At 38.8% G+C, this 23,074-nt stretch overlaps 1 protein-coding gene across 1 annotated transcript in view; it reads left to right on the top strand.

Annotated features, from left to right (window-relative positions):
* The window catches only part of LOC309559919 (protocadherin-11 X-linked-like), a 2,238,392-nt gene that overhangs the window by 385,500 nt on the left and 1,829,818 nt on the right, over positions 1 to 23,074 (top strand). The gene's annotated exons all lie outside the window — the stretch shown is intronic.

Genomic DNA, 23,074 nt, shown 5'->3' on the forward strand with positions numbered 1-23,074 from the left:
AATCTAAAGTTACATTTACTAAAGGGGATTTTTTGTGTGTTTAATATAAATAAATACATTTAAAGAGAGAGAAAACTAGAGAGCATATTATCTATTTACATATTTTCTTTAATATTTTTAATTTCCCTTAAGATTAAATATTGCATATTAATTTTCATATCTAACAAATTCTAAGTTAATACAACTCTGTATTCAATTATGCATCAATAAATGTATTTTTGAATGCAAGCAGTGTGAATACCTTGTATTAGCCTTTTGCAGTCCTTGTACAACAGAACCCAGTCTGGAAGAAAGAAACGACGTTCAAGAAGCCAGTCAGCTATATGCAGTTCTCATGCGATGACAAGGGTCATGCTAATAGGAGGAGAGAGCAGCATGAAAGAGAGATGAGTTCATCAGTCTTTTGCTTTTCCTTTACCTATCCAGTTGCAGACTTGGGGAGGAACAAGACCTATAAGAGCCGGTTCACACTGGGGCGGCTTCAAAGTCGCCCGACTCTGAAGCCGCCCCGTGCAGCACAACATCAGCGTGACTTGCAAACGACTTCTCTAATAGAAGTCAATGCAAGCTGCTCCGATGTCGCCCCAAGTAGTAGGACTTGAGTCTCTTTGATTAGAACGGTTCCATGGCACTGAATGGAGAACGACTTGTCAGGCAACTAAGTTACCTGACAAGTCATGCCAGTGTGAACCAGGACTAAGTGTTACTAAATAGCAGAAAAAAAATCAGGTCTCCTGCCCTGCCAGACACCTGAGCTATTCGAATCCTAGTAAATCAGCTCCCTTTTATGTATTTCATATGCATATTTATCTGTTTGTCTGGAGTTCAGCTTTAAATGTTTATTTAAAAAAATATTGAATATTAATTGAAATTATAATATTTATTTAAACATTCTAATATTCATTTAATTCTAATTTATGTTTAAACATTGCTAATTATTAATTACTTAATTTTATTAATGTGCACATTAAAAAATTGTACAAAAAAAAAAAAAACATTAAAAATAAAATTTACTAATATCTTTTTAATTTCCCTTTAGTTGATAATACACACAGAGAATCTCACTTTAACTGGAATGCAGTGAGTTAAATATATATTAAATGACTAACATCACCTTTGTGATACAAATAAGAAAATGTCACCTTTCTCTAATCATACTTGTCTAGATCAATGCCGGCAGCTTGCAGCACTGAAAATCAATGGCTCCTTCTTTTGTAGGCCAGGTGTTCCCTCATATCGCTCTGTGGGTGAAAACACAAGTAGTTTTTGAGGGAAAGGTGAAGAGAAACAAGGTGGCTATAATTAAAAAATAATATTAAAAAAATGATATATATAAAAAATACAGTACAACCAGACAGATGATGGAGAGGTGGGTTAAAATGAACCAAAAGGCCCTCCTGTGAACCACTGTGAGGAACAACAGAGACTTTCCTAAAGTGTAAATCTATCTATGTTTCAATATGTTGCCGTTATGTTTTTTTTTTCTTTTTTGAGAAACTGTATCCAGGTTTCTGACCTGGAAAACCTTACAGTAACAGTGCTTTTAGCTGCCATTGGCTTGCCTATCTGGTAGACCTTATTGGCAACTAAAAAGCTTGCATGGTAGGATGACTTTATGGCTGCTTACGTTGAGGTGGTGGCTTTACGTAGTCAGCCTGCAGCTGAAAGTTCTGTTACTGGTAGGATCTCCAGGTAAGACTGATTAAAAAAAAAAAAAAAAAAAGATTTGCGTGAGAAATTTCCATCACAAATTTATAAAAACAATAATATTTATTTCACGTATTTGCGTATAGTGGGTGGCGCCATGCAATTTATTTATTTTTGCCCCTTGGCTAACTGGTCATCCATCACCACTGGGGTACAGCTCATATTTTGAATATGAAAAAAAGATTACACATTACTTATAAGTAACCTTAGAAAATGAAAAGATGTTCAGACTTTACAGGTAGCACACGGGGATAACTTATACATACAAATTGTGTGATTTTTATTATTCCAAATATATACAAAATAAAAAAACATTTTACTACGTCTTTGGTGAAAAAACATACAATGCCACATCCCAAAAGTGCAAGTAGGACAATAAAAAAAGGTAAAAAGGTAAAAAAGGTAAAAAGCCATTACCAAAATAAGGGACTTTAAAGGCTTTGTACCAAAAATTGAGGCAACACAATTAAATTCTACAAAATAGATTTTTTTTTACATAATTCAAGTATAAAAACTCATTAATAACTACTCAAGTATAGTCACAACCATAAGGTACAATCATTGTATAAAACACCAGAAAAGGTTCCATATAGATGCTGGTGTATCTCACTGGGTAACTGACGCGTTTTAGCAGCCAACTGCTGCTTCATCACGGAGACTAGGGAAGCATCTGAAAGGTTTGAAAATATTTACAGTACAAAATTGATTCACAATAGAAAAAGAATAACACCAAATATATAAAATTTAGATCAAAGCATTAAAAAGTTACAGGTCAATATGCAATTATCAAATACATATCTTATATGGCATATTCATTTATGGACAATTTTGGAAATTATTTGATTGACTCCTCAGGAGGGAACAGGAACATTACTGTGAAAATCATGCAATAAATAATTATCCAAAGTCAATCAAATAATTTCCAAAATGTACTATTTATTAATATTCAGTCTACACAGGTATCAAATACATATCTTACATTGCATTTTGATTTATGGACAATTTTGAAAATTATTTGATTGACTCTTCAGGATGGAACATTTAAATTACTGCAGACATCATGTAATGAATAATTATCCAAAGTCAATCAAATAATTTCCAAAATAGTCCATTTATCAATATTCAGTCTACACAATTATCAAATAAATATCTTACATTGCGCTTTGATTTTGTAAAATGTCGGAAATTATTTGATTGACTCTTTAGGCTGGAACAGTGAAATTACTGTGAAAAACATGCAATATATAATAATCCAAAGTCAATCAAATAATTTCCAAAATTGTCCAATTATCAGTATTCAATCTACACAATTATTGAATACATATCTTACATTGCATTTTGATGTATGGACAATTTTGGAAATTATTTGATTTACTCCCCAGGATGGAGCAGGTAAAATACTGTGAAAATCATGCAATAAATAATTATCCAACATCAATCGAATAATTTCCAAAATTGTCCATTTATCATTATTCAGTCTACACAATTATCAAATACATATCTTACATGGCATATTGATTCATGTACAATTTTGGAAATTATTTGGTTGACTCCTCAGGATGGAACAGGAACATTACTGTGAAAATCATGCAATAAATAATTATCCAAAGTCAATAAAATAATTTTTAAAATTGACTATTTATTAATATTCAGTCTACACAGGTATCAAATACATATCTAACATTGCATTTTGATTTATGGACAGTTTTGACAATTATTTGATTGACTCTTGAGGATGGAACAATGAAATTACTGTAAAAATGTAAAAATCATGCAATAAATAATTTTTATAAGTCAATCAAATAATTTCCAAAATTGTCTATCTATCAGTATTCAGTCTACGCAATTATCAAATACATATCTTACATTGCATATTGATTTATGGACACCTTTGGAAATTATTTGAATACCTTCCCAGTATTGAACAGTTAAATTACTGCAAACATCATGTAATAAATAATTATCCAAAGTCAATCAAATAATTTTCAAAATTGTCCATTTATCAGTAATCAATCTACACAATTATCAAATACATATCTTACATTGCGTTTTGATTTTGTAAAATGTCGGAAATTATTTGATTGACTCTTTAGGATGGAACAGGGAAATTACTGTGAAAATCATGCAATGTATAATTATCCAAAGTCAATCAAATAATTGACAAAATTGTCCAATCATCAATATTTAATCTACACAACTATCAAATACATATCCTACATTGCATTTTGATTGATGGACAATTTTGGAAATGATTTGTTTGACTCTGCAGGATAGAAGAGGTAAAATACTGTGAAAATCATGCAATAAATAATTATCCAAAGTCAATCAAATAATTTCCAAAATTGTCCATTTATCAATATTCAGTCTGCACAATTATCAAATACATATCTTACATTGCATTTTAATTTATGGACAATTTTGGAAATTATTTGATTGACTCTTTAGGATGGAACAGTGAATTACTGCGAAAATCATGCAATAAATAATTATCCAAAGTCAATCAAATATTTCCAAAATTGCCTATATATTGATATTCAATCTACACAATTATCAAATACGTAATATACATTGCATATGGATATATTTACAATTTTAAATATTAGTTGATTGACTTCTCAGCATGGAATGGTGAAATTACTGCAACAATCATGCAATAGTTATTTTTTTTTAATTCAATCAAATCATTTCTAAAATTGTCCATATATCAGTTTTCAGTCTACACATTTATTAAATACATATTTTACATTGCACATTGATACATTTATAATTCTGGAAATTATTTGATTGACTCCTCAGAATGGAACATTGAAGTTACTGCAAACATGAAATTACTGCAAATATCCTGCAATAAATTATTATTATTTTTATTATTATACAGGATTCATATAGCACCAACAGTTTGCACAGCGCTTTACAATATGAGGGAAGACGATACAGTTACAATACAATTCAATACTGGAGGAATTGGAGGGCCCTGCTCGTTAGAGCTTACAATCTAGAAGGGAGGGTCAGGTGAAACGGAAGGCAATAACTGTGGGGGATGGGCTGATGGAGAAAATGGAAGTATGGTTGTTAGGTATGGGTAGGATAGGCTTCTCTGAAGAGGAGGGTTTTCAGGGATCATCTAAAAGCTAACAGAGTAGGAGATAATCAAGCAGATTGGGGTAAGGAGTTCCAAAGGATTGGAGAGGCTCTGGTAAAGTCCTGGAGTCGAGTATGGGAAGAGGTGACGAAGGAACTAGAGAGCAGGAGGTTTTGAGAGGAATGAAGAGAGTGATTAGGTTGGTATTTTGAGACTAGGCTAGTGATGTAACTGGGGCTAAATTGTGGATGGCTTTGTAAGATGTTGTTAGCATTTTGAATTTAATTTGTTGGGTGAGCGAAAGCCAATGGAAGGATTGACAGAGAGGAGCAGCGGACAATTGGTAAGATGGATGAGTCTGGCAGCAGCATTCATGATGGATTGAAGGGGGATAGCCTGTGTAGAGGTAAGTCAATGAGGAGGGAATTGCAGTAATCGAGGAGCAAGACGACCAAGGAGTGAACTAGGAGTGTCTTTGGTTAGAAAGGGGCGTATTTTGGAGACGTTGCGGAGGTTGAGGGGGCACGATTTAGACAGTGATTGGATGTGGGACTTGAAGGAGAGTTCAGAGTACTCCACCTAGGACCTTGGCATGCGGGGATGGGTTGATAGTTGTGCCATTGATTTTTGACAGAGAGATCAGGGGAAGGGGCATGTGGTGGAGGAAAAATTATACGTTCGGTTTTGAATAGATTGAGTCTGAGGAAGTGGTGTGACATCCAGACCGATATATCTGATAGTAAATTAGTGATACGTGAGGAGACTGAGGGAGTGAGCTGAGGGGTGGATAAATAGATTTGGGTATCGTCAGCGTAGAGATGGTATTGGAAGCCATGGGAGGCTGACCCAGAGAGGAGGTGTAGATTGAAAATAGGAGAGGTCCAAAAACAGAACCTTGGGGGACCCCAACAGAGAAAGGAAGAGGAGAGGAGGAAGTAGAATTATAAGTAACGCTAAAGGTGCGGTTGGATAAGTAGGAAGAGAAACAGTAGAGTACAGTCATGAAGACCAAAGGCATGGAGTTTTTTGAGGAGAAGGGGGTGGTCAACAGTATCAAAGGCAGCAGAAAGGTCCAGGAGTAGGCGTACAGAATAGTGTCCATTGGTTTTGGCCATTAGTAGATCGTTTGTTAGTTTTAGGAGAGCAGTTCCTGTGGAGTGTTGAGGCCAAAATCCAGACTAAAGGGGATCAAGAAGTTTATTCTCGGCAAGGTGGTTGCTCAGTCGATTGTAGACCAGACGTTCAAGGGGGGGAGCAAGGACATAGGGCGTAGGTTGTTAAGATTGGTTGGGTCCAGTGAGGGCTTTTTAAGTATGGGGCTGATTAGTGCATGTTTTAGAGAGTTGGGGAAGATGCCAGAAGAGAGGGAGAGATTGAAGATGTGGGTTAGAGAATGTAGAATAGGGCCAGAGGGTGAACGTAGCATTTGCAAGGGAACAGGATCCAGGGGGCAAGTGGTTAGCTGGACGTTAGCAAGTAGTTTAGCAACCTCGTCTATAGTGGTGGCGTTGAATGAGGAAAGTAGTAATTGTACCTGTGGGCATGAAGTGTAAAGCATGGAATTTGTGGAATGTGTAATTATCTGAAGCCAATCAAGCAATTTCCAAAATCCCCCATTTATTGATACTCAATCTACGCAATTATCAAATACATAATATACATTGCATATTAATATATTTACAATTTTTGGATATTAATTGATTGACTACTCAGTATAAAATGGAAATTACTGCAAAAATCATGCAATGATTATTTTTTTTAATTCAATTAAATCATTTCCAAAATTGTCCATATACTATTATTCGTACTACAAAGTTTTGAAATACAAATTTTACATTGCATATTGATAAATGTATAATTTTGGAAAATATTTGATTGACTCCTCAGAATAGAATGGGGAAATTACAGCAAAAATCATGAATTAAATATTATTAGAAGTCAATCAAATCCTTTCTAAAGTCTTTATATTTCAATATTCAATTTGCACTATTGTAAAGTATTTCTTTTTTATTGAATATTTATATATAGACAATTTTGGAAGTTATTTGATGGTCTTTTAAAAATTATTAATTGCATGATTTTCCCCGTTCCATCCTGATTAAGCAGACCGAGCCTTTAAAACATGTTGCAGGTTCACCAATGGTCATGATATTTATTCATACAGCATAATATTGTACTGATAATAAAAGTTTTAAATAAGTACTTACCAAGGTGATGGCGCTAGATATGTTATGCGGAACGTTTTTTGCAGTGCTAAAAAAATAATTATTTATCAACCTATAGCTTTTTAAGGCTTTGTTGTAAATTTTACATATTCGGATTTTATTAATGCACATTTTCCCAGATATAAAATAACCAGATTTTAATTAAATCAAGTTTTTTTTGTATAAATGATATCCCTGTGGTACCTGTAAAGTCCCAAAATATTTTGGCTTTGTATTGAAAATATAAATGTGATAGAGGTCTGGCCAATATATTTTTTTTTTACATATTTATAAAGCAATGAATGTGGCATTTACCAGACATTCATTGCAGGCTTACTTCCTGATGCACTGCAAACTTAAATATGCCTGGTGAATAGCACATCCACTGTACCCTTCAAAAGGTATGTCCATATAAAATTAAAAGGAAATGGATAAGAATAATAAAAAAAAAAAAATAATAAAAAAAAAAAAAAATATATATATATATATATATATATATATATATATATATTTATTTTTATTTATTTATTTATTTATTTATTTTTCCCTAGCCCCCCCTCCACCCTTCCCCCAATAAATGCACATTTGTACAGATTTTATTAATTTAATGAAAATGTGCAAGTACAGAAAATGAGCTTCTGAGCTATGAGCTTCTGAGCTCCTCACATCTTATTTAGACTGACAACGTGGTGCTTCTGTTGCACTGAACTCCCTGCGTTGTCCTGCTTACTGGACTACAGAACTCCACCCATCCCCCACCTATCTCTACATACATTAATTTGTTTCTCTCCCAGATAGACAATAAAACTGCCCTGACTCCCATGAGCCTGGCCACAGTTTAGGTAAAGAGTAGTTCTGGGGGGCATGATTCCGACAATAGAAACCCTGCAAGAACTTTACAAGCCTGGTGATGACGTCCTTAGGAATTAATGAAAGCTACTCCCTACAGGAATAAGGTAAAAGAAAAAAAAATAATTCTGGGACATTAGTCATGTGCAGAAATATATATATATATATATACAGTGGGTATGGAAAGTATTCAGACCCCCTTAAATTTTTCACTCTTTGTTATATTGCAGCCATTTGCTAAAATCATTTAAGTTCATTCTTCTTCCTCATGAATGTACACATAGCACCCCATACTGACAGAAAAACACAGAATTGTTGACATTGTTGCAGATTTATTAAAAAAGAAAAACTGAAATATCACATGGTCCTAAGTATTCAGACCCTTTGCTGTGACACTCATATATTTAACTCAGGTGCTTTCCATTTCTTCTGATCATCCTTGAGATGGTTCTACACCTTCATTTGAGTCCAGCTGTGTTTGATTATACTGATTGGACTTGATTAGGAAAGCCACACACCTGTCTATATAAGACCTTCCAGATCACAATGCATGTCAGAGCAAATGAGAATCATGAGGTCAAAGGAACTGCCTGAAGAGCTCAGAGACAGAATTGTGGCAAGGCACAGATCTGGCCAAGGTTACAAAAAGATTTCTGCTACACTTAAGGTTCCTAAGAATTGAGATCTCCAGCTGGTTGAAAATACGAAATCTAGACTAAATATAGAAATACATTTCCAGTTTTCTACTTTCCGAAATAGGAGTTTGCAATTATAAATTTATTTCCTTTTGCCTTTCTTTTTTTTATTTCTTTTTTTACTCATTTTGATTATGTAAGAAATGTTATAAATAAAGTAATGCAAAATATGCAATATTCAATATTTACCTGAATAAAAAATAATTAACATTTTTACTGTAGTCCTTGTTATAATAAATAAATAAAAATGTACGGAATCGTTCTACATTTCAACACGTGAAAAGGAGCCAAGAGCTCCAGCTGGCTAAAAATACAAAATATTATTATGCAGTGGACTAACTATAGAGATATTCCCAGTGTCCCTGTTGCTGGAGTAGAGCATCACAATTACCTTGGATTATTTTTTTGTCTTATTTAAATGTCTTTATTTTCATATTACTTATTTTGATTGTGTAAGATATGTTATAAAAAAATATGCAGTATCCAATATTTACCAGAAAAACGAAAATATTCACATTTTTACTTTACTCCTAGCCATAATAAATAAATAAAGTAAAATGTACAGAACCATTCTACATTTCTTTAATCAGAGATTTTTGTCTTTTTTTTTTTTTATTATATATTTTTTCTTTTTACTTATTGTGGTTATGTAAGATATCTTACAAATAAGGTCATAAAAAGTATGCATATTTAATATTTACTAGAAACTGTGAAAACTATTCACATTTTAAATTGTATCCTAGCCATAAAAAATAAATTAGTGAATGTACAGGACCATTCTACATTTTCCTAATCAGAACAAAAAAAAAGGAGATTTTTTTTTTATTTCTGCACAACGGTCAGGACTCTGTGCAGGCCAGTCAAATTCCTCCACCCCAAACTCGCTCATCCATGTTTTTATGGACCTTACTTTGTGTACTGGTCCAAATCATTTGGTGAAGGGGGGATTATGGCGTGGGATTGTTTTTCAGGGGTTGGGCTTGGCCCCTTAGTTCCAGTGAAAGGAACTCTTAAGGTGTCAGCATACCAAGACATTTTGGACAATTTCATGCTCCCAAATTTGTGGGAACAGTTTGGGGATGGCCCCTTCCTGTTCCAACATGACTGCACACCAGTGCACTAAGCAAGGTCCATAAAGACATGGATGAGTGAGTTTTGGGTGGAGGAAGTTGACTGGCCTGCACAAAGTCCTGACCTCAACCTGATAGAACACCTTTGGAATGAATTAGAGTGCAGACTGTGAGCCAGGCCTTTTCCTTCCAACATCAGTGCCTGACCTCACAAATGGGCTTCTGGAAGAATAGTCAAACATTCCCATAGACACACTCCTAAACCTTGTGGACAGCCTCCCCAGAAGAGTTGAAGCTGTTAGAGCTGCAAAGGGTGGGCCAACTCAATATTGAACCCTACGGACCAAGACTGGGATACCATTAAAGATCATGTGCGTGTAAAGGCAGGCGTCCCAATACTTTTGGTAATATAGTGTGTGTGTGTGTGTGTGTGTGTGTGTGTGTGTGTGTGTGTGTGTGTGTGTGTGTGTATATATATATAGATAGATAAATATATATCTATATGTATATTTATATATATCTATATGTATATCTATCTATCTATATATATATAGATATATATAGATAGATAGATAGATAGATAGATAGATAGATAGATAGATAGATAGATAGATAGATAGATAGATAGATAGATAGATAGATAGATAGATAGATAGATAGATAGATAGATAGATAGATAGATAGATAGATAGATAGACACACACTATATTACCAAAAGTATTGGGACGCCAATATATATGATGTATTAATTTATTACATTTTTTAATTATTATTATTATTTTTTTTTTTTTTTTTGCAGTTTAAATACAAATATTGTTTTATATAGTAATACATCATATATAGATATACAGTATATATATATATATATATATATATATATATATATATATATTTATTTATACATATAAATGGATGTAATGGCGTACAGTGGAAGAGGTAAAAACTGTACATCCCTAGCCTCAAAAGCTGGTATTGTCACTGGTATTATATATAGATAGATATATATATATATAGATATATATATATATATATATATATTAGGAGTTCTAAGTCATTTTTTTTTACCAAAAAATGCTGATTTTAACATGCTTATGAAAAATTAAGGCAGTAGTTAAAGTGTTAGTAAGCCCACAGCAGTAAAATCGGTGTGTATATGCAGTAAAGTATTCTTGTTATACTCACTGTGGAACCTAAGGGGTTAATCCTCTGCATTGTGTATAAAGACTGTTTGATCTTGTCTTCTCTGATCCTCCTTTTCTTTAACTGACTTCACTCTCCATTTTGTGATAGAACAGAGCATTAGGAGTCAAGCTGCACATGCTCAGTTTGTTGTGTATTGCTAGAGAGTTTTTTTTTTCTTCTTGGGAGAGTGTATTTGATCAGTCAGGCGTCCTGCATCCTGATAGGACAGCCAGTGGAGTGTGAAAAGTCCTTCTACAAGCTTTAACCAGACACTGATAGAAGTCACAAGACTGCTATATACTGCTGATGAGAAAAGATATTTAGCAGTTTATATTTACAAAAATAATTGCATTTCCATGTTCTGTGGACTGTGGGAGACCAGATATAGTGACAACAGGATCCTGGGGAGACCAGATATAGTGACTGCAGAGTCCCAGGGAGACCAGATATAGTGACTGCAGGATCCTGGGGAGAGCAGATATAGTGACTGCAGAGTCCCAGGGAGACCAGATATAGTGACTGCAGGATCCTGGGGAGAGCAGATATAGTGACTGCAGAGTCCCAGGGAGACCATATATAGTGACTGCAGGATCCTGGGGAGAGCAGATATAGTGACTGCAGGCTCCTGGGGAAACCAGATATAGTGACTGCAGGATCCTGGGAGACCAGATATAGTGAATGCAGGCTCCTGGGGAGATCAGATATAGTGACTGCAGGCTCCTGGGGAGAGCAGATATAGTGAATGCAGAGTGCTGGGGAGATCAGATATAGTGAATGCAGGATCCTGGGGAGACCAGATATAGTGAATGCAGGCTCCTGGGGAGACCATATATAGCGACTGCAGACCCAAGGGGAGACCAGATATAGTGACTGCAGGCTCCTGGGGAGAGCAGATATAGTGACTGCAGGCTCCTGGGGAGACCAGATATAGTGACTGCAGGATCCTGGGGAGACCAGATATAGTGAATGCAGGCTCCTGGAGAGACCATATATAGCGACTGCAGACCCAAGGGGAGACCAGATATAGTGACTGCAGGCTCCTGGGGAGAGCAGATATAGTGACTGCAGGCTCCTGGGGAGAGCAGATATAGTGACTGCAGGCTCCTGAGGAGACCAGTTATAGTGACTGCAGGCTCCTGGGGAGACCAGATATAGTTATTGCAGAGTCCTGGGGAGACCGGATATAGTGACTGCAGGCTCCTGGGGAGACCAGATATATTGACTGCAGAGTCCTGGGGAGACCAGATATAGTGACTGCAGGCTCCTGGGGAGACCAGATATAGTGACTGCAGGATCATGGGGAGACCAGATATAGTGAATGCAGGCTCCTGGGGAGACCAAATATAGTGACTGCAGGCTCCTGGGGAGACCAAATATAGTGACTGCAGGCTCCTGGGGAGACCAGATATAGTGACTGCAGGATCCTGGGTTTAGTAACACTTTAAAAAGAACTTCAGCAGTTTCAAAAAGGTGCTGGCATATAGGGAAGTTAGGTTCAAGGAGGTGTATACCACCCCATGGACTTATCTCTTTTTTTCACAAATTACATTTTATACAGAGCACTGGGAGGACAGCTATTGCCATAATCCTGGTGCTCCAACACTTGCCCTTTTTGTCTTCTACAAAAAGCTGTAGAGTCATTTACAGCTATTCTGCTCACCCCACCTCTCTCCCTATCCAATCATGGAGCACCTTGTATAATGTGACCCCATTCACAAAATAGTATTCTGTGAATGGGCAGCAAGTTGGACGGATGGGGAGAGAAGCTGCTATGTAGCAGTACCGGGAGTATAGAAATAGTTAAACTCCTGGCGCTCTATCAGTTTTTTTTAAATAAACTACCCACTAGATGGCGCTTTTCCCGTTCTATATACACACAGCGGTAGAGGAAATCTCATGCAATTTGGACGGCAATCGCACCAGGTTCCTGTAATGCGATTCTTTGCAGTGTGATTTGCGTCCATTAATTTTGTATTGACGTAAATCGCACCGCAAAGTATCGGTGTTTAGATACAGCGGGAGTCGGGCCGTGGGAGGAGAGGTGGCGATTGCCGCCTTCCTCCCCCGATCCTCCGGTAAACGGAGAAAAGACCTGCCTGCTTATGTAAACAAAGCAGGCGGATCTTCTCACTGACAGGCAGGGACAGACCCACCGGGGGGGGGGGGGTTGCGCATTGGTTTGCCGCCCCCCCCCTCGAATTACCGAGCAGCAGCCGCCACTGGATCTACTGTTGGGGTGATGTCTATCGTTGCTGGGAGATCTGTTGTTGCTGCTGGGGGTCTAATATTGCTGGGGTGGATCTTTTGAAGTGGGTGGTCCGTTGCTGCAGGGAATCCATTTTTGTTTGGGGGGATCCATTGTTGTGGGGGGGGTCCAATGTTGTTGGCTGCAATAGATCCATTTTACTGCTTTTCTTGTTATTAATCATTTAATAGGTATCATAGGTATCATAGGAATCATTTAGCACCAAAAATGATACTTGGTTCTGGATTCTCTAAAAGGGGACAGTACTAGGAGGAGGGTAGGGGGAGGAACCAAGAGACAGTGCTCAGAGGTGGGTAAAGGGCAGAGACAAGGGGGAGTTCCTGCACCTATTCTCTGAGAGAAAAAGCCCTGGATACCGGTATTAATGCATCCCTAGGTAACACATCCACTAACTTCATAGAGACCAGGATATATATCCAAGAAGTAGATGGTGGCCCTGGATGATGTCTGAACAGAGATGGCTCTGTCCTTCCGGAGAGAGAAGAAGATGAAGGAGTTGTCACGACTGCAATCTCTATGAGTGGTAATAAATTCCTGGAAGTGGTACACCGATACAATACTTAACACAAAAAAATATATCTGATGCTAGGTCCACTTTAACCACCACAGATAAAAAGTAATGCTGCCTTCATTTGAAAGCCGTAGTGAAACATTACCTTTATGTCCTTTTAGATGGCTGGAATGGAAAGTCAAAATCTCCGCTCTCTCCCCAGCGCCTGGGAGGACGGCGAAATTGACAATCATCATTTTGATGGCGCGGTAACCGGCGTAAGAAGCAAAACAGCTTGAGCTGCATAAGTCAATTTCATTGTTCAATAACAGGTTGTAAAAGTCGCGTTCGCAGTGGCTTTGTTAGGTACATGTGACCTTTACATAATGCCAGAGACGAGATGATGTAGCCCAGTGGTACCGTTTGTTCCAAACAACTTCTTTTTTTTTTTTTTCTTGAACAAAGCAATGCTACACGAAACAACCATATCCAAATTCCCGGATCTGCCTGATGGCTCCTATGTACTGAAATGTCATCCTGAGCACCGTGAAGTCAGAATACAGTAATCGCTTCTAAGGTCACGGTTGGACAATAGTTTTATTAATTGTATTTTTATTACGTATTTTTTTTTTTTTTTCGTTACAACAAAATCCATTGAAGAAAATAAATGAGAGCCAAACAGAGGTGCGGGGTCTAAGTACTAACCGTATCCAAATTCCCGGATCTGCCTGATGGCTCCTATGTACTGAAATGTCATCCTGAGCACCATGAAGTCAGAATAGAATAATCCCTTCTAAGGTCACTGTTGGACAATAGTTTTATTAGTTGTATTTTTATTACTTTGTTTTTTTTTTGTTTTGCTTTTTTTGTTACAACAAAATCCATTGAAGAAAATAAATGACAGCCACAGAGGTGCGGGGTCTAAGTACTAACCGCAGGGCCGATCCTGGGCGGGTGCACGGGGTGCACCGCACCCAGGCGCCGAAGCTCCAGTGGCAGAGTCCTCCCCTCCTCCAGCGGCAGTGGCGTACCAATGGGCAGGGGGTGTGTACGGCCGGTGTTCTGTCCTGCCCGCATCTCAGTGTGAAGGAGAAGGCAGCTCCTTCAGTCCACGCTGCTCGTGGGGTGGGGGTGGAGCCGTGGGGGCGGAGCCACAGAGGGAAGAAGGTGAGTGCCCGAGTGTGTGTGCTGTATAGGAGGGGGATGGAGCAGCTGCATATGGAGGAATTCATCTTTCCCTATTCTTCCTAACCGTATCCAAATTCCTGGATCTGCCTGATGGCTCCTATGTACTGAAATGTCATCCTGAGAACAGTGAAGTCAGAATAGAGTAATTCCTTCTAAGGTCAAGGTTGGGCAATAGTTTTATTAATTGTATTTTTATTACGTGTTTTTTTTTTTTTTTCGTTACAACAAAATCCATTGAAGAAAATAAATGAGAGCCACAGAGGTGCGGGGTCTAAGTACTAACCGTATCCAAATTCCCGGATCTGCCTTATGGCTCCTTTGTACTGAAATGTCATCCTGAGCACCATGAAGTCAGAATAGAGTCATCCCTTCTCAGGTCACAATTGGGCAATAGTTTTATTAATTGTATCTTTATTACTTTTTTTTTGATACAACAAAATCCTTCCAAGAAAATAAATCAGAAAAATGAACAAGGTAATACAGTATCAAAACAACATGTGACACAGCATTAGAGAGACAGTTAAGCCCCGTACACACGTACCGAATGTCGGCCGAACGATCGGCCGTCTTTTGTCCGGTGCTGTCCTGTCGGCTGAAAAGTGCTAAAGACTGCACACGAATTTTGTCGGCCAACAACAGCCGACTGCAGAAGTGATGTCATGTGATGGTTAACTTTCTGTGTGTTTTTTCTTTTCTGAGCATGCCCAGTCTTGCTAATCTGCTGTTTGTCGGCCGAATTCTGTACTGACTGGCGAATAATCGGCCGTTCTGGTGACGGCCAACGAAAATTTTAAAGTCTGCACGCCAGATTCTGTTCGGCCGAGAATTCGCTGTCGGTTGTCGGAAGCATCATACTAACAAACCGACAATCGGCCGATCGTTCGGCGGCCGGATATTTACGGCCGACAATCGCTACGTGTGTACGGGGCTTTACACTACCTCGCTGCATGAACAAAGGACAATTTGTGGCTGTTAAACAGTGCGGGGCACGTACTATAGAACCTTATCAACTACCGACCAGGTAAAGCCGTAAGCATAAGATGGGGAATCCTCACCCCACTATGGCAGCATGATACAGTACTAGAACTACAGTATCGTGAGTACAACCGAAGGCAAAAGAAAACATATAAAACAAAAAACATGAAGGGATAAGGACAGAAGGACTCGATAGTTTTATTTAAACATCTACAAAGATGCTGCAACCATGATGTCTCCACCCCAGATCCAATATCTCCTTAATGTGCTTCACTACAAATTGCATTGATCACAAAAATCATTGCGTGATCCATCTGATAAAGCCACTCATGGTGAAACGTGTTACCAAAGCTGCTATTCTTGAGCAGAGTGATGTCTCCACCCAAGATCCACCACTTTCTTGTTGTAATTACCCAGAAATTGTTTGATCCTAGAGATTCCTGCGCAATCCATGTATTCAAGCCATTTGCAGTGAAACGTGTTAAGGAGGCTGTTGTTCTTAAGTGGAAACATCATTGTTACAGCTACTTTGTGGCTGATTGAATAAAATTGTCCTGGAAAAGCTGAGATTGGAGCATGGCTCTCATTCATCTATGAGAATGATGGGTGTCAAGGTCAGGGGTCAGGCTTGGAGACCAGTAGCTGTAGCAGTAGAGAGGCTCCCACCTACCAGCAGGATGTGTATACAAGAAGATCACCTTGACAGATGATACAGGCCTTACAAGAGGTGCGGGGTACAAGTACTAACCATATCCAAATTCCCGGATCTGCCTGATGGCTCCTATGTACTGAAATGTCATTCTGAGCACCATGAAGTCAGAATAGAGTCATCCCTTCTAAGGTCACAGTTGGACAATAGTTTTACTAGTTGTATTTTTTATTACGTTTTTTATTTTATTTTTTGCTTTTTTTGTTACAACAAAACCCATTGAAGAAAATAAATGAGAGCCACAGAGGTGCGGAGTCTAAAGCAGGCCATAGACGATTCGAATTTCGTACGATTTATCGTTCGATAAACGAAAGCGGCACTCGTGCACATCATCGAGTGTACCATCAATGTGAGCCGAAAATCGTACGACAAAACACAATTTTTTGTGCCTTTTAACCACATCTCTACCGGACACACTCCCTACTGTTCTGTGTTATGTTAGGCGAAATCATACAACTCCCCCACTAATGATACGAAATTCGGCCGATTTTCGCAAAAAAAAACCAACATGTTGGATATGTGAATTTTTGCTGTCGTACGAAAATCGAACATTTTACATACCACACTAACGATACGAAAATCGTTCGATAACACTGCCATTTACGATTTTCGAACGAAATTCGAATCGTCTATGGCCTGCTTTAGTATTAACTGTATCCTCAGAATAGAGTAATCCCTTCTAAGGTCACGGTTGGACAATAGTTTTATTAATTGTAACTTTAATACTTTTTATTTTTCGTTACAACAAAATCCATTGAAGAAAATAAATCAGAGCCACATTCCAATCTCTGCTTTTCCTGATAGTTTTATTTAAACATCTACAAAGATGCTACAACCATGATGTCTCCACCCCAGATCCAATATCTCCTTAATGTGTTTCACTACAAATGGCATTGATCACAAAAATCATTGCACAATCCATCTGATAAAGCACTTCATGGTGAAACGTGTTACGAAAGCTGTTATTTTTGAGCGGAATAATGTCTCCACCCAATATCCCCCACTTTCTTATTGTGTTTCACCAGAAATGGCTTGATCGCAGAGATTCCTGTGCAATCCATGTAATTAGGCAATTTGCAGTGAAACGCGTTATGGAGGCTGTGGTTCTTAAGTTAAAACATCATTGTTGCAGCTACTTTGTGGCTGCTTGAATACATTTGTCCTGGAAAAGCTGAGATTGGAGCGTGGATCTCATTCATCTATGAGAATGATGGGTGTCAAGGTCAGGGGTCAGGCTTGGAGACCAGTAGATGTAGCAGTAGAGAGGCTCCCACCAATCAGCAGGATGTGTATACAAGCAGATTACCCTGACAGATGATACAGGCCTTACAAGAGGTGCGGGGTCTAAGTACTAACCATATCCAAATTCCCTAATCTGCCTGATGGCTCCTATGTACTGAAATGTCATCCTGAGCACCATGAAGTCAGAATAGAGAAATTCCTTCTCAGGTCACGGTTGGACAATAGTTTTATTAATTGTATTTTTATTAAGGTTTTTGTTTTTTGTTTTTTTCGTTACAACAAAACCTATTGAAGAAAATAAATCAGAGCCACATTCCAATCTCTGCTTTTCCTGATAGTTTTATTTAACCATCTGCAAAGATGCTGCAACCATGATGTCTCCACCCCAGATCTAATATCTCCTTAATGCATTTCACCACAAATGGCTTGATCATACGGTTCCTGCACTTGTACAATCCATGTGATTAAGCCATTTTGTGGTGAAATGCGTTAAAGAGGCTGCTGTTCTTGAATGGGATGATGTCTTCACCCAAGATCCACCATCTCCTCAATATATTTCACCATAAATATCTTGATCACAGGGATCCCTGAACAATCCATGTAATCAAGACATTTTTGGTGAAACTCATTAAGAAAAAATAAAGAGAAGGGAAGGGGAGAGGCGCCACCTAAGTGCAGTATGAAGATGATCTAAAAGCTCGGTATTGCTCCGAAAGTGAACGCCAACCAGCGTGGAATTCATGGGCAGATGTGACATCCCTTGGAAGAAAAGAGGGCCGGATATGTGTCAAGCTACGCCCTCAGAGCCCTCAGAGCCTTCTACAGGAGCTGGAGGCTCTGAGCACGTAACCTAATACATTTCCAGTCCTATCTTCCTAATGGTGATGCCACATCTGCCAAGGTGTCCCACGCTGGTTGGTGTTCTCTTCTTGGACTCTCGGGCACCCATCTCCACCATTCCCAGCGGTCCAGGCCATTAGTGGTCCTTGCAGGATGGGGGGCGAGTAGCCAATACTGAGCTTTTAAATGAGCATATTTTTGACATTTTGTGAGTGTTTTAAGACTATTGTTAATAAACTTTCTGATCTTCATAGTGTACTTAGGTGGCCCCTCTTCCCTTTCCTTTTCTTTTTATCTTAGCAGAGATGGCCAAACTCTGATGATGATGATGACCACCAGTGCATTATTCTACAGTTACTTATTTATATGGAACTTATATAGAACTTCATGCATTTGGACTCCTGATACATTTTATGGATTTGATTATTGTCCGATACACTCCAGTGCTGTCCTAGTATTTGCTTGCTAGCCAGGTATACACGCTCTGTGCTCCAGAACTTCCTGGCTTCCTGAAACACATTAAGGAGTCTCCACCAATGATCCACCACCTTCTTAATAAATTTTAACACAAATGACTTGATCACATAGATCCCTGCACAATCAATATAATCAAGCCATTTATGGAGAAACACATTAAGGAGGCTGTGGTTCATGAGTGGAGACATTATGGTTGCAGCTACTTTGTGGCTGCTTGAATGAATCTATCCTGGAAAACCAGAGATTGGAGTGCAGTTCCCATTCATCTATGAGAATGATGGTGTCATGGTCAAGATGCATGCCCTGAGACTAGTAGCTATAGCAGAAGAGAAACTCCCACTGACCAGCAGGATAGATATACAAGCAGGTCACCCTGGCGTATGACACAGGCTCACCCGAGATGTGGGGTCTAAGTAATAACCGTGTTCACCAGAGCTTGAATAAATCTATCCTAGAAAACCAGAGATTGGAGTGCAGCTCTCATTCATTTATGAGAACGATGGGTGCTATGGCCAGGAGTCATGCCCTGAGACTAGTAGCTATAGCAGAAGAGAAACTCCCAATGACCAGCAGGATAGATATACATGCAGGTCACCCTGGCGTTTGATACAGGCTCACCCAAGATGTGGGGTCTAAGTACTAACCGGTGTTCACCAGAGCTTGAATAAATCTATCCTAGAAAACCAGAGATTGGAGTGTGGCTCCCATTCATCTATGAGAATGATGGGTGTCACAATCAGGGGTCATTCCCTGAGACTAGTAGCTATAGCAGAAGAGAGTCCCACTGACCAGCAGCATAGATATACAAGCAGGTCACCCTGGTGTATGACACAGGCTCAGCCGAGATGCGGGGTCTAAATACTAACTGGTGTTCACCAGAGCTCCTGATGGTGGAGATGTGTTTTGCTGCATGTTAGTACTGGGTCGCGGTCCTCAGGATTGCCCCACCATGAGATGAACAAGCAGGGTCCAGTAGCAGATATAGTAGGTAGGGATCAAAGAGAAGCATAATCAGCAAATAAGTCAAATGTCGGTAACAATTGCTTACGGGTTGGTATCAAGCAGGAGCGTTGTTGTGGAACAAGCCAATGAGTGGTAATGAGTGGTAGGGAAGATACAAACAGCAGCAGGAGTGACAAGAGCGAGTCATCAACTGCAGAGAAAACACAAACAATTGGCAAAAAGGAAGTGCAAAGGCTTGCCTTAAGTTGGAAGATCATGGGAGAGGCAATAGGTTCAAGGTTCAAGAGAAACAAGACAAAATATAAGGTTGTCAAAGCAATCAGGCAGGGAGCTGTCCAGCATCTCAGGTGGCTGAGCAAGAAGAATTGCTCCTGGGCACAGCAGAGATCCCGGGTTTAGACCCAGACCCTGACAATGGGCATCTTTGAGAAGGCACCCTGTTAGTCCGTAGACAAAGCAGAGGAACAGGCCTGGAGCAGTGATGTGGTTTTCAGGATGTTTCAATAACAACATAATCCAGTTATAAAGGATACAATTAGCTGATCTAATAGACATAGTCAGAGTTTACAAAAAAGAAAAACCATTGTGTGTGTTCATTAGTTACAGTCTTCTGAGTATATCACCATTAGCATCAATGATATCCAACAATCTTATCCAAAAATGTCTAGGTGCTCCTATGTACTGAAATGTCACACTGAGAGTCTCAAAGTCAGAATAGAATGTTCCCTTCTAAGATCAATGTTGGATGTGTTACTTGCATGTCTTCAGTAGTTAACGCATACTTAGCAAATCACCAGGAGCATCAATGGAATCCAACAACTGTATCCAAATTCCCAAACCTGCCTAATGGCTCCTTTGTACTGAAATATACTGAGCTGCATGGTGTCAGAATAGAATGATCACTTAGAAGACGAACGTTAGATGTGTGTGTGTGTGTGTGGCATATGTTCAGTAGTTACCGTATATTCGGTATATCAATGGAATTCAACAAGTGTATCTAAATTCCCAAAGCTGTCTAGTGACTCCTATGTACTGAAATGTCATACTGAGCAGCATGAAGTCAGAACAAAATGATCCCTTCTCAGGCCAACGTTGGATATGTGGGTTGCATGTCTTCTGTGGTTACAATATACTACGTCAATCATAGTAGCATCAACAAAACCAACAACCATACCAAAATTCCCAAACCTTCCTAATGGTTCCTATGTAATGAAATGTCACACAGAGCATCAGGAAGTCAGAATTTAACTGAAGTCAATATTGGATGTGTGGGTTGCCTGTGTTCAGGAGTTACTGTATACGGAGTATATCACCAGGAGCATCAATGGAATCCAACAACCGTATCCAAATTCCTAAACCTGCCTAATGGCTCCTATGTACTGAAATTTCATACTGAGCTGCATGGAGTCAGAATAGAATGATTCCTTCTAATGGCTAAAGTTGGACATACTTGGTGAGTGTCTTCAGTAGTACCGGTATACAAAGTATACCACCAGGAGCATCAATGGAATCCAACAACAGTATCCAAACTCCCAAATCTGCCTATCGGCTCCTCTGTACAGAAATGTCATATTGAGTGACATGAAATCAGAATAGAATTATTCCTTCCAAGGGTAATGTTGGACGTGTGTGTTACATTTGTTCACTAGTTACAGTATATGGATATTATCTCCAGGAGCATCAATGAACAACAGGAAACCCTATAAGTATAAGCCTCACAAATAACAAGCAAGGTTTCCTAGAGATACTGCCATAGACTTTGTTTTTTATACATTCTCAACCATGAACAGGGTTGGGGGATAACAGAGGGGATGCTGCTGACATCATTGACCTAATATGGACACATGACCATATTTAGATGATGTCATTGATCCAATATGGGCATGTGGACATGTTGGGTCAATCATTTCACCAGCATTCCAGTTCGTTTGTCACCTATAGCTGCTGGGTAGGAAATTCCAATGTCCAAAGTGAGTTCAAAAAATGTAAGATGTAGCATGTAAATCAGTTTGCAAATTGTCCAGGGGGATATTTTCTAGGGGATATTGTCCGGGGGGATATTGTGCTGATACCGGTGTGCGGATCATCTTTTTATATATGCTGTGGATCGGGAAAACCGGGAGCCCTTTTATTGGAGAGCTGTATGGGTAGTAGCACTGCTGCTTCTGTTTGCACTCTCAAGTTGAGTGACCTTTATATCGAGGGGGACTCCCTCTTTGTAGAGAGCTGCCAAATCTAAGCCTATTTCTATTTTTACTGTCTAAGGATCTCTATTTTGTGCCTCGATTTTACAAAATGCAGGGAATGCTTGTGATGACCATGTTTCCTCTCTCCCCCCCCGCAGAAAAGCAATCCACTTGGGGCAGGTGCGCCTTCTGCCCCCATCGCATACCCGCCCTGAGTGTCATAACTTTATGTCATCAGCATCTTACAAGTACTCCAGGCACAGATAGATCCTTCTCCTGCTGGTGTAACAAGACTATTTTGCAATTTCCTGCATTGTCCATCACTGTGTAATTGTACTTTCTATGATTGAGCTAATAAATACAGCCCATTGCTCAGTCCTATAGGTTGGAACATCGTGTACTAGGGAAATAACTACATTTACAGTAATTGAAAAAAAAATTCTGTTTTCTTTTATACCCAGAAAATAAAAACAAAACTTACAATTTACAAGTTGTGTTCTTGGAAAACTATTAGAGCATATATAGACTTAAAAGCAATATTTGCGTATGAACGTTGGACAAGCTGTCCTTACAATGACAAAGAACTGACATCATCATTTTAGCAATGACCTTGAAGGAGCTGCTGGACTTTATTGGGGTGCAGCTACTAGGAGGACATCAGTAAGGGAACAGTTTTATGGAATATAAATGAAGCATTTACAAACACTCTAAACTTTACAAGGAGAGCGTTCAGAGTTTACCGGACTCTGGGATTCTATCAATAATAAAAGACGGTCTGGAAATCTTGCAAATCACACCGCATAATCAAACTACGTACAGAATTGTATACCATTTCATTATTTAATCATAAAATGACCTTTGTGCCAGGAAGGGAATTATTTATTTATAATTCAATTTCACGTTTCCCCGAACCGATGTAACGGAGATGTAAAGTAACATCTATTCGTGC

The sequence above is a fragment of the Pelophylax lessonae genome, assembly GCF_965119305.1.
Source record: "Pelophylax lessonae genome assembly, chromosome: 7".
Lineage (NCBI taxonomy): Eukaryota > Metazoa > Chordata > Amphibia > Anura > Ranidae > Pelophylax > Pelophylax lessonae.